Consider the following 11,786-nt stretch of genomic DNA (forward strand, 5'->3'; position numbering starts at 1 on the left):
ATACATATCAAAAGTCATTAAGTTCTATGAAAATCATAAGCATTGACAAGGCATTTATCACTATGAAATGCATGAGACTCGTACCAAGGATTTACTTAACGCGATTGTGACTAGCAACCTCCACTACTTGCGAATATAAGTGAATAACTATTACATGAAACCCCCTTATACTCTAGCATCAAATTCATGCATGCAAATTAAGTGTCGACCCCCAACCCACATACATAAACAAGTTTTAATAACTTAGATAAGAAAATCACATTCATGCCTTAAAAAACAATAACTGGACGTAATCAATTCATATAAAACATATAATCATGGCTTCGAATTCACCTCTAACTAAAAAGAAATTAGTTCCACATGTTCGCAAAACAAAGATAATTAAACTTAAACATTCAAAAAAAAAAAAGATAGAATACACCTAGAAACATTCCACGTGGCTCCTCCTTCCTTCCTTGCTGCCCACAATGGGGATTGGTGTGAATTTAGGCTCTTGAGGTGTGGTGTGAATTTGTGGTAGAGGGTGGTGGTTTTTGAGTGTTGTGGCATCATGTATTTATAGGGTGAAGGGAAGGCACAAAATTGGGCTGAAAATGAGAGGAATTAGGACTCCAAATCACCAAAGAATAAGGACACTTTCAATTAGATTCCAAGGAGGACAAGGAATGGTCCTTGTGGCAGATTCTAGAACTTCTAGAAGGGTTACATGTAGCATAAACTTAGGGCACGAAAATAGGGCTTATAGAACATGATATTTAGGTGATTTAATGTGAAAATGAGTCTTCTTTGAAGTTGGAATTAAGGTAGGAAAAGATTAGGATAGGATAAGATAAGATAAGGTTGGATAAGGTTTGGATAAGATAAGGAAATTTGGATAATATTCCTTCTTTGTAGCTGATTCCTTATCTTCAAAGTCTTCAATTTAATTCTTCTAGATCTTAATCACATTCCTAGCCTCTCTTGATCTTCAAATTCGTCCATCCAACTTGCTCCATGCATGTGCAATCCATTCCAAGCCCAAAACTGCTCTAAAATGCTCCAAATTGCACTTTCTTGCCAACTTTGTCAATTGAACCTAAAAACACATGAAAATAATTTAAAACACTCTAACAAGTAGAAATTAGCTATGTAAATGCAAGAAAACAAGCTAACTAAGTTGCATAAATATGCTCATATCAAACCTGCGCCTTCCAGGCCATTTTTCGGCCAACTTCGACCACCACACGGCTTCAAATGGGTATAAACCTCTTCTTCTCTTTCTAAGCTTCATTTGCATAGCTTGTGCGTCGAAAATGGTGAAGAAATGAGCTAGAACAGAGCTCGGGAAATATTGCCCAGATTCCGGCCAAACCCACGGCTTGAAACCTAGTCAACCCGACCCGAACCCTAAACTGGATCCAAAACCAGGTCCGAATCAGGCCCAGATCCAAATAATGTCATGCCCCGGGCCCGAAAATATTAATTTCGGGAAAAGGTATTGGTGACGGCCCAAAAACTTTGCTTTATTTCGCAAAATTTTAAATCACGATTCTTTATTTAAATTCCTTAACTCCCTCTTAATAAACATAAACATAAACATGATTAATTTATAAGGCATGTGCCTAGGCTTTCTATTAGTCAAAATTTACTTCTAATAACTCAACTTCTTAACAGAAATTAATTCTTGATTATTTAATCTTACTTGTTTTATGGCTGCATCTAACATCTCGTTAGACTGCCTACGTACCCTAAACAGGGATCAAGCCATTCGTAATTCACAATTCATTATTCACAAATTTCCAAACATATCCTAGTAACCACAATATTCAACACTAACCTTCTTATCAAATGGTTACCAATTATAGATTCAGAATATCGAAATTTACATGAAAAATGGCAACATCGGCTCCCTGGCCATGCGCTGCTGCACCTACCGCTGTCCCGGCTCGCCGGAAAATTCAACTATTTCTATAAAATTCTCAGAAAATAGATAAATGAAGATCTCAAATAGTAGAGCAAACTTTATACCTGTGGCCAAGTCTAATTTGGCCGCGAAAAGCTCCAATTTCACCAAAATATGTCGAAAACCCTATAATGGGTGTGCTTCAATCCGTCGCCTCCGGTGCTCCGCCACCCCTACAGTGGTTTAGGCTTTGTTCTAGGCCTCAAGGGAAGTCTAGCAATGGTGGTAATTGGAGGGAAACCTTTCACAATTGTTAGAATTAGAGCAATGGTTCCCGAGGCACCCATGGTGCGGGTTCCCCAATTCCAAGACCAAATTCACTCCAATTTGAGGTGGAATAGGTAGAAGGGATGATGAGAGATGACTTTCAGGTAGTCGGGGACCTTCATCTCATTGGAAATTGGCCGGGAGACCATGAATCATGCCGGTTGTGTCTCACGGGTCAAAAGACTTGTTTCCCCTTCTCTCATTTCCCTCTTTTCTCCCCTTCCATTGGTCCCCGTCTCTCCCTCATCTTTCCTTTCCTTTTAACCACAGCCACACACATGGCACTCACTTTTATTCCAGATTTTCTGGAATCTTCTCATTAATGTCAAAATGACTATTTTACCCTCAACTTCTATCGTTAATAACTTCTTCGTTATAACTCTGTTTTACCAACGGTTTGCGCCTACGTGTTCGTGAGTTCAAGCCCTATTCAAAAATATAAATTGTGACCTGAAAAGGTCTATGGATTTTAAATAGTCAATATTCAAACTTTAAACCTAGTAAGCCGTTTAATTTAAAACTGAACCCAAATAAATTAATATAAACTCTCAATACCACGAATACATACATTATAATAATTCCCGGAACAAAACTTTATGATTTTCCCAACTCTATCTTTGGGACCGTACATCAATTTAATTTTGATTTTCTTCACATATTCACAATTATGAATATAAAATTCATATATTTAAATTTTCAGTGTATTACAAATAACCTAGCCCAAAATCCAGCTACTGGCCCAAACCTAGAAACTGGGCCCAACCCAACAAACCAGGCCCAACCTAGCAACCCTTTACCCAAATCTGACCCGGGTCTAACCCGACCCGTGCTGGATACCTAGTTCCATGGTTAGTGCATGGGCCGCACGTGAGTCGGCGTGTGGAGCACACACACCTACACTACCGTCCACGGTGGCGTCGGTTACTTTTTCGGCCAACTTTTTGGCGACTTAACTCACCGTGTGGCAGCACGTGCCCTTCCGGGCCACCGCCCACGCGTAGAGGTACCCGAGGTCCCTTCTTAGGTTTTTCGACGTCCTGAATTCGTTTACGACGTCTGTTTTCCCAAATTCAATTGTTGTAGTATAGTTTTATTAATTGGTCCCCTTATGTGCTTAGGTGCATTTGCTTGTGGCGTATCCGCCTTCTCTAGTTGCACGGCTCTTTGACAGCGGAGTATCTATGAGTGGACACCTTCCAAAATGCATGATTTTATTACTAGAAATGCATACATGAAAAGCATGATTTTATGACTACTTTTTATGAAACGTGTATTGAGTTATTGGATTTACGCTTTTTGAAATATCATGCTTTATAGAGTTCTACATTACTGAGATATTTCTGAATATGATTTATGATATGATGTTTGAGCTATTGAGCCCCGATGAGATATATTTTGGAAAGATTATGTTTATGATTTTATGTGCTTACCTAATGGAATGATACTTATATATGGCTTTGGCCAGGTGATGAAGTTCCTACGAGTGAATGATACTTATATATGGCTTCGGTCGGGTGATGAAGGGCCTACGGGTGAATGATAATTATATATGGCTCCAGTAAGGGCAAATGATACTTATATATGGCTCCAATCAGGTCATGAAGAGCCTTCAGGCAAATGAAGATTTATATATGCCTTCGGGGCAAGTGATGAAGGGCCTTTGAGCGAATGATACTACTACTAAGCACACTATATATGATATATGTTTTACGAAGGTTTTATGGCATGCTAGGGTGTTCGGAAAACCTATTACTTATTATGTTATATGAGTTTTCTAAACTAGGGGTTAGTATGTTAAAGAATAACTGTTTTAGTATAACTTATATATAAACTTGGTCCACTCATGTTTTGTTTTGTGCCCCCATCAAGACTTAGATTCGAGGCGTACATGTGAGAACCCCTATTTTTTAAAAATAAATATATACTATTATTTTCTAGTTTTGACTTAGGGTTTCCATGTGATATACTATAACTAGTATTTCAAATGTACTTATACTTAGCCAATAAGTTTACAGTCTATTTACGTATATATTGATCATACCAAAGTTTGAGTACATGTTGTTGACTCAGCATATTGGCTTAGCATGAGGTGATGGTAAGAGGGAGAATGGTGGAGCTGTCTCTAGCTAGGTGGTGGCATTCTCATATATATATATATATATATATATATATATATATATATATATATATATATATTTTAAGGTTAAGGTGGCATTGTTTAGAGCTCCCAGGTGTTCCACGAATACTCTATTATTGCTGACTAGTTATAGCTAGCAGCATGAGCTGTATTGCTTGCACTAGGATTAGATACCTTCGAACCAATCTTACTTTAGTTGCCGCCACATCCACCAACAAGATGCTTTTAAATTGTCGATTTCTACTACTATTATAAATAGGAGCCCCGCTCCATTGTTTTTGGAAGGAGAGGCGGTATGCAGCATGTGGGCTCTCGTATGAGAAAGAGATAGAGATAGCATGCAATGCATGCATTACGTAGAGATTGGTGTATGTGTGTGTGTGTTTGTGTGTATACACACACATACATATGTTGTGCGTGTATATGTTTATATATATGTTGTGTGTGTATGTATTTATTTATATATATATATATATGTAAGAGAGAGAGAGAGAGAGAGAGAGAGAGGGAGAGGGAGAGAGAAGACAAGACAAGACAAATAGAAGGAAGAGATTAAGAAATCAAATAGAATCAGAGACAATGGTGCTGAAATATTCGTATTTATCTACCTGCTTTGGGATGTCAGCCTGCAGCAGGGAATTGATCACAATGGTGGTGCACTCTTGTAATAAAGAGTTGGTGCAATGCTTTGGAGTCCATATAGGGGAAATAAGGCAAACCTTTACAAAAATTGATTTTATTAAATTTCGTGAAGTGTTGCAATATTCTTGATCTTTTTGGTTGATTTATATGGTTGAATTTTAATTATCTAATTGCTTCAGTTAAGTGTTTACTTGTTATTGGTTATGAAATTATTGTTGAAATGTTATTCGTTGAGAATATACTATGATACATGTGAAAGATAAAATAACATTATTTGTGCATCATTCATATTGATGTGGTTGGAATTTCAGTGTTCAAAGTGGAAGTATGGAAATGAGGTAGTTAGAAAGGATCTTTTGTGTAGTTGAATCTATTCATTATGAAACCAGTTCCAGGCGAGCCCGATGTGCACAGTAAATAGGATATCGACAAGAATTGTCGATGTGGGTGATTTGGGCAGGAGATCAATGAATTAGATAAGATGACTAGCAAAAAGGGTTTATGAACTTTGGGATATCATATGGGGGTTAGTTTTTATAATAGAATATTCAAACCACCTCTACAGGGGTAAAATGCATGGTATGGGACATGCAGGTCTACATGTTTTATTATATAAATTAACGGAGGTAGTTGAAGAGGTTGCATTGCATTCATGCATTATTATCAATAATGATTCGATATTTGGCTATATGATTTTACGACACTTAATTTAATATTGTCAATTTACTGTGCTAAGGTTATGTCCCTACTGCGCTATTAAAGCTCATCCCTTTATTATTATGCGGGTTTACAAACTAGACATTCAAGAGAGTAGGCAGGATGAGATCGGATTAGATGTGAGAATAGAATGTTATTCACCTATTTACTGTACGTTGTAAAGAATTCTTGATTATGAATCATGAGTTATTTTAATAAGAGGAATATATTTTCCAACCCATTCCAATTTCCTTTTATTTATTTAGCTTTTAACTCACATTTCGGATTCGGGTTCGAGTTCTTATTACCGACTCCGGGTTCGGGGCTTGACAGTACAATCTCAGCGTCAAGGCACTCCTGCATCGGTATCTTCAAGTCCTTTAGGTGTAGAACCCATTCCTCTGTTCTTACATTTTTATAGTATTCATTCTACAATGTTCTGGATTAGATGTATGCTCTGAACACGTTCCACAATTGCATATTCATTAAAGTTAAATTTACGAATTTTTATTTATGTTTATTCTTTCATCATAGTTCTTGTGCATGTTAGTATGGATTCGTCACCTTCGGTTATCGGCCAACACGTGCCTACCCTGGTGTTTAGATGATATCGGGGTCAGGCGTGTCAATTTGATATCAGAGCATGGTTTGTTCATAGCATACTTAGGATCTTCTGTTACTGTAGTAGTGTGTCGGCCTTGCCATCATTTGGTTGTCACGGTTTTCGAATTTGGTGCCATTCGGCGCAGTCGTGCAAACCTTTTTGTCTGAATTGTCACATTCTGCTTGAAGTACAAGAATTCATGTCGGGATTGTGCCTCATCAGTGATGAAATAGAATGATGGACAACTTTCAATAGCGGACCGATACTCTGCGACATGAATTCCCTAGGAATTGTGGGCAAAGTCGGTTTTACTCCAACATTGTGGTCAAGTCCACTAAACATCGACAGTGAGCTTTATACCAAATTCTTTGAGCGTCGACCTTGTTTAGATTAAATACTTTTCTTAGGAGACTCTTCTATGGCAAACGCTTATCTCATTAATTTCCAAAAAGGTTGCAACCATTGAAAATTAAAAATATTCACAAGGTGTTGTGAAATGCGAAATGTCCTTGGTCTCATCAGTTTCTATCACCAGTTCTTAACGATTCTTTGAGCATAGCCTTATTTCATTTTTGGCTAAGAAACCAGCCTATTTTGTTGTGATGCTAATGGTGAACAAAGTTTCTGACAACTAAGTATTCTCTCGCTTGATCTTTGTTCATACACTTTTCGATGACATAGATAAATTTTGAATTCTACGATGATGTGATATTGAATGTTTGGTTACACGCTGATGCAGCATGATCGAGTATTGCATGTTCATCTTGATGGTTAAAACCGCATGAAGTGAACCATCATATCTATGACCTTAAGCCAACGGTTACCGTCTTACTTGAAAACCTAATGACACCCTTCCTTTGTAGAATTTATGTGGGACGAATTGGAGAACATAAATTTTTGGAGTTTGGAACATCATCTTACTCATGCTCCCGTCCCTACTTTTCTTGACGTTGGTGGTGAGTTGTAAAGTCTCTTGTTTTGCATCCTTGTTACGTTTAGGGTTGTTTTTTTATGTAGCACAAGGAAGGTCATCGCCTATGCTCCAGGACATCTCTAACCTTATGGAAAGAATTATCCTATTCATTACCTAGAGCTGGTGACGTTTTCTCTACAGCGAGAAGTGTTAAATCCTTTTTTACCAAAGAAGTTGTAATGTGTTTTGACACAGAAATAGTTGAGTTTTAGATAGAAGAGGTGGATGAAACTCATCGGTGATTTCGATTACACTTTTGAGTACCATCTTGGTCAGGCAAATGTCATAGAAGGTGCTGTAAGTCAGAAATCCCATGGACAACTTACTTCAATCCGTGTTATCCATGTCCTACTATCGTTTTCTCTTTGAGGAATTGACTTTACTTTGGCATCCGATCCACGATGAGTAGTGTCGGCTCCATTCTTAGTCAAACCTGTATCGGTAGGTTTCCGGTTGGAAGCCCAAGAGTTTGATCAATAATGTGCGAGTTTAAAGGAACAAGTGTCAGATGACAAGAGACGAGATTTGAAAGTCCAAGGAGTTGGAACTTTGTTAATAAGAAACAAATTGCTTTTGACTAAGGGGTGAGGAAGCTATGAAAAAGGAAAATTCTTGATAAGGCTCACATTTCAGCGTATGCCACGCATGCTGGCAGTACTAAATTGTACCATTGTTTTGGTCTATTTTATTACTAGTATTGTATAAATGGGATATCGCTAAATATGTGAGTAAATGTCTAATTTATTGGTAAATGGAAGCGGTGAGATGGAAAACATCAGGCTTATCTCAATTTCTTTATATTCTTGTTTAGAGGTGGGAAGAAATTCCCATGATTGTTTCTTTTTTGGTTTGTCAGGGACCCACTGGGGATGCAAATGGAAATGGGTGAAAGTCACTATAGATTTCCTGTACAAACCACCTTGTACACGTGGAGACTATGATGACGTTTCAATATTTGTTGATCAACTCACTTAGCGTATTATCTACCAGTCTGTGAGGACAATACTTTAGACCATTTGGCACAATTCTTCATTCTAGACTTCGTTAGACTAATGTCTCAACTTACATTGATTTCGACTATGATCCTAGTTTCACCTCATGGTACTGGAAGACATTCTAGTTAACTTTGAGCTCATGCTTACCTTACGACACTTCATATCCTTTCTAAAGCAGACAGACTGTTTAGGAAGGCCACTCAGGTTCAAAAGTTTTTGCTGAGACCATCAGTCATTCAATCACCCATTATTACCCTATTGAGCAAATCATTACCATTGGTGATTGAATATCCCTGAGGTTATCATTGTAACAAGTTGTTGTGAATATTGGATTGGGAAAAAGTTTAAGTTCCCGCCTATCAAATTACTTTAGACTACCAAGCGAGTCGAGTCCGCACTCAACCATCTCGACTTGCCACCACAAAATAAAGTTAGGAACTCACACGTGTTCTTGCATCAAAATTATGCATTCACTCCAGTTATCTTGTACTCTAGATTTGATGGACTTAATTTGACCCTTAAATTCTTAAGTGTTCTTTTAGCCTTCTCAGCATAGCTTTTCGCTAAACCCGAGAGAAATTTTTAATGAATCAGCTCACTTAGGCTGTGTGAATCACATTGTTCGGTTATAGGGTGTGCCATCATTATTGTACCTCATCGTGATGTGCACTTCACTTCCAAGTCTGGATAACCTTTCTTGAAGACCTTGGGTACTAAGTCATTGTCCGGTACCGCATTTCTTTCTCAAACTGTTGGACAGTCTGAAAGAGCTATCTGGACCTTGGAGGACGTGTTGTGTTTATTCGTTATGTGGTTTCAACATGATTAGAATTTGCACCAATCTCTTTTAGAGTTGTTTACGACGACAGTTTTTATTTTCGGTTTGGGTATGGCATTACTGGAGACATGGTATGAGAGATTCTACAAGCAACGCTGGTTAGACAAAAGAGTATTGTGAACTGGTATTCGGATGATCGAATTTTCGATATAGGAAACCGTATGTTTCTGATGATGTCGCATTAGGGTTAGACAAAATGGTAATTTTGCACCCTTGGAAAATTACTACTTGTTTATCGAGACAACAATGTGTTGTCGATATTACGGGCTACAGACTGTAATATCGACGGCTTATTTGTTGGGTTCGTTAAGCAAGTGGGTAGGATGACCTTCAACGGTAGTTGTTGCTAATTAGTTATTGTTGGGGCTCAACCCAAAGACACACACATTTTTCGGAGTACGTGACGTTACGAATGCTTGGGTGAAACCCACTTTCATTTTCAATTTTATTTCTCAATGCAAGTATTTTAACTTACTTTATTATAGTTATATATTTGTATTTTTGACGTTACAAATGTTTGGGTAAATCTTTCCCACTTTCAGTTTTAAATTCAGTACAAGTTTTCGGCTTCTAGGTTAGTACATACCTATTTTGACGTTATCTTCTTATGCGTACGTATTTTGACCTTACATTATTATATATTTCCAACTTGATATCTTTATATAACATGATTCTACTTTTATACCGATAGGGGAAGAAGGTATGAGCTTGGAGGTATGAAAAAGAAATCATTACAATCCGATCGCGACAAAAGGGCATTCTCTTTTATGCAACCGCTCTGACTTGATTTCTTCTTTATATATATATATATATATATATATATATATATATATATATATATATATATATATATATTTTTTCTTCTTCCTATCTTTGAGTATTTATGTATATTAAGTTATTTCAAATTTCGCGGACGAAATTTTCTTAACAAGGGTAGATTGTAACGACCCATCCTAAATTTTTCGAAATAGAAGGGCAATTTTGTAATTTCACTTTAGTTGGGTTTTTTTTTTTTGAATTTTTGTCATGTTTGCTTTTGGTCTTAATTGGTGTGCCCAAAAGGGCCCACCCTTTTGGTTTTGTCCCCGGTCCACTTTCCCTCTCTCTCTTTCTTCCCTCTCCCCTTGACTTCTATCTAGGATCTCTCTCTTCTTTCTTCACTTTCTCTCATATCACTCTCATTTCTCTACCTTCTTCCTCAACAAGCACCGAGAAGGTGCAAAAGAGAACCTCACCTGAAACCACCGCCACTCACCATTCTGGCGAGCACCGTTGCTAACCACCACCACCCTAAAACCTTCCGAGTTGAAATCTAAGGCCAAGTTAGGGCCGTTGCACTCCAATAATGACCGAGGCACTATTCATCGTCTCCCCGGACGAGTCACGAAGGAGGGTAAGGTTCTAAACCTTTTTCATCGTCCATCCCTTATCTTAGGTTAAAGACTAACTCCTTTGTACATGTTTTGGATGTCAAAATTATTAAGAAACTACTCGGGGACATTTTCCCAGTTTTCCGGCAAGAACCCGTACCTTCCAGGCCATTTTCTGCCAACTCCAACCACCATATGGCTTGAAATAGGTACGAACCTCTTCTTTTTTTTCTAAGCTTCATTTTCATAGCTTGTATGTTGAAAATGGTGAAGAAATGAGCTAAAACAGAGCTCAGGAAATATTGCCCAGATTCCGGCCGAACCCACAGCCTAAAACCTGGTCAACCCGACCCGAACCCTAAACCAAATCCAAAACTAGGTCCGAATCAAGCCCAAACCCAAATAACCTAGCCCAAAATCCAGCTACCAACCCAAACCTAGAAACTGGGCCCAACCCAACAAACCTTTTACCCATATCTGATCTAGGTCCGACCCGACCCAAGCCAGATACCCAGTTCCATGGTTGGCGCGTGAGTTTAGATTTTAATTAAACTAGTTACGAAGTTTAGAGTTTGGAAATTAATTATCAAAAATCTGTAGACCTTTCGAGTCACACTTTCAAGGTCACGATTTATATTTTCGAATAGAGCTTGATCTCCCGAACTCGTATGTGCAAACCGTTTGTGAAACGGAGTTATAACGAAAGAGTTATTAACATTTAAAATTAGAGACATTTTTTGTAATTTTGGCCCTCATCTAGAAGACTCCATATTTTCTGGAGCAATGAGATGTGCCACGTGTGTGGCTAAGATGAAAGGAAAAGAAGAGAAATGAGAGAGATGGACGGCTGAGATGAAAAGGAAATGAGGGAAATAAAGGAAGAGAGAAGGAAGGAACTCGGACTTCTTTCTTGACCCGCGATCTGACCAGCCACTTCCATGGTTTCCGACTCGTTTCATAGTGGATTTCCAACAAGTTGAAGCCATTCACCCTTGAGAAACACTCCACAACCTTCCATCTACCAATTCCATCCAAAAAATTGGAGAATTTGGTCTTGATTTGGTGAAACCAGCATGGTGGATGCGGCAAGTTCTTGGCGGCGATCCATCATTTCTGCAACTGCCACCTTCAACCACCACCCACAATCGACTCCCATTGATGCCTAGAACAAGGCCCAAACAATAGTAGGTGCGGCGGAGCACCATAAGTGATGGATCGAAGCCACCCATTTCTAGGGTTCTGGCAGGTTCAAGAGAAATTGGAGCTTTTCCCAGCCAAATTGGCCTTAGTCACAAGTATTAAACTTGCTCCCCCTCATCGGG

Source organism: Pyrus communis, chromosome 11 (assembly GCF_963583255.1).
Source record: "Pyrus communis chromosome 11, drPyrComm1.1, whole genome shotgun sequence".
Classification (NCBI taxonomy): Eukaryota; Viridiplantae; Streptophyta; class Magnoliopsida; order Rosales; family Rosaceae; genus Pyrus; species Pyrus communis.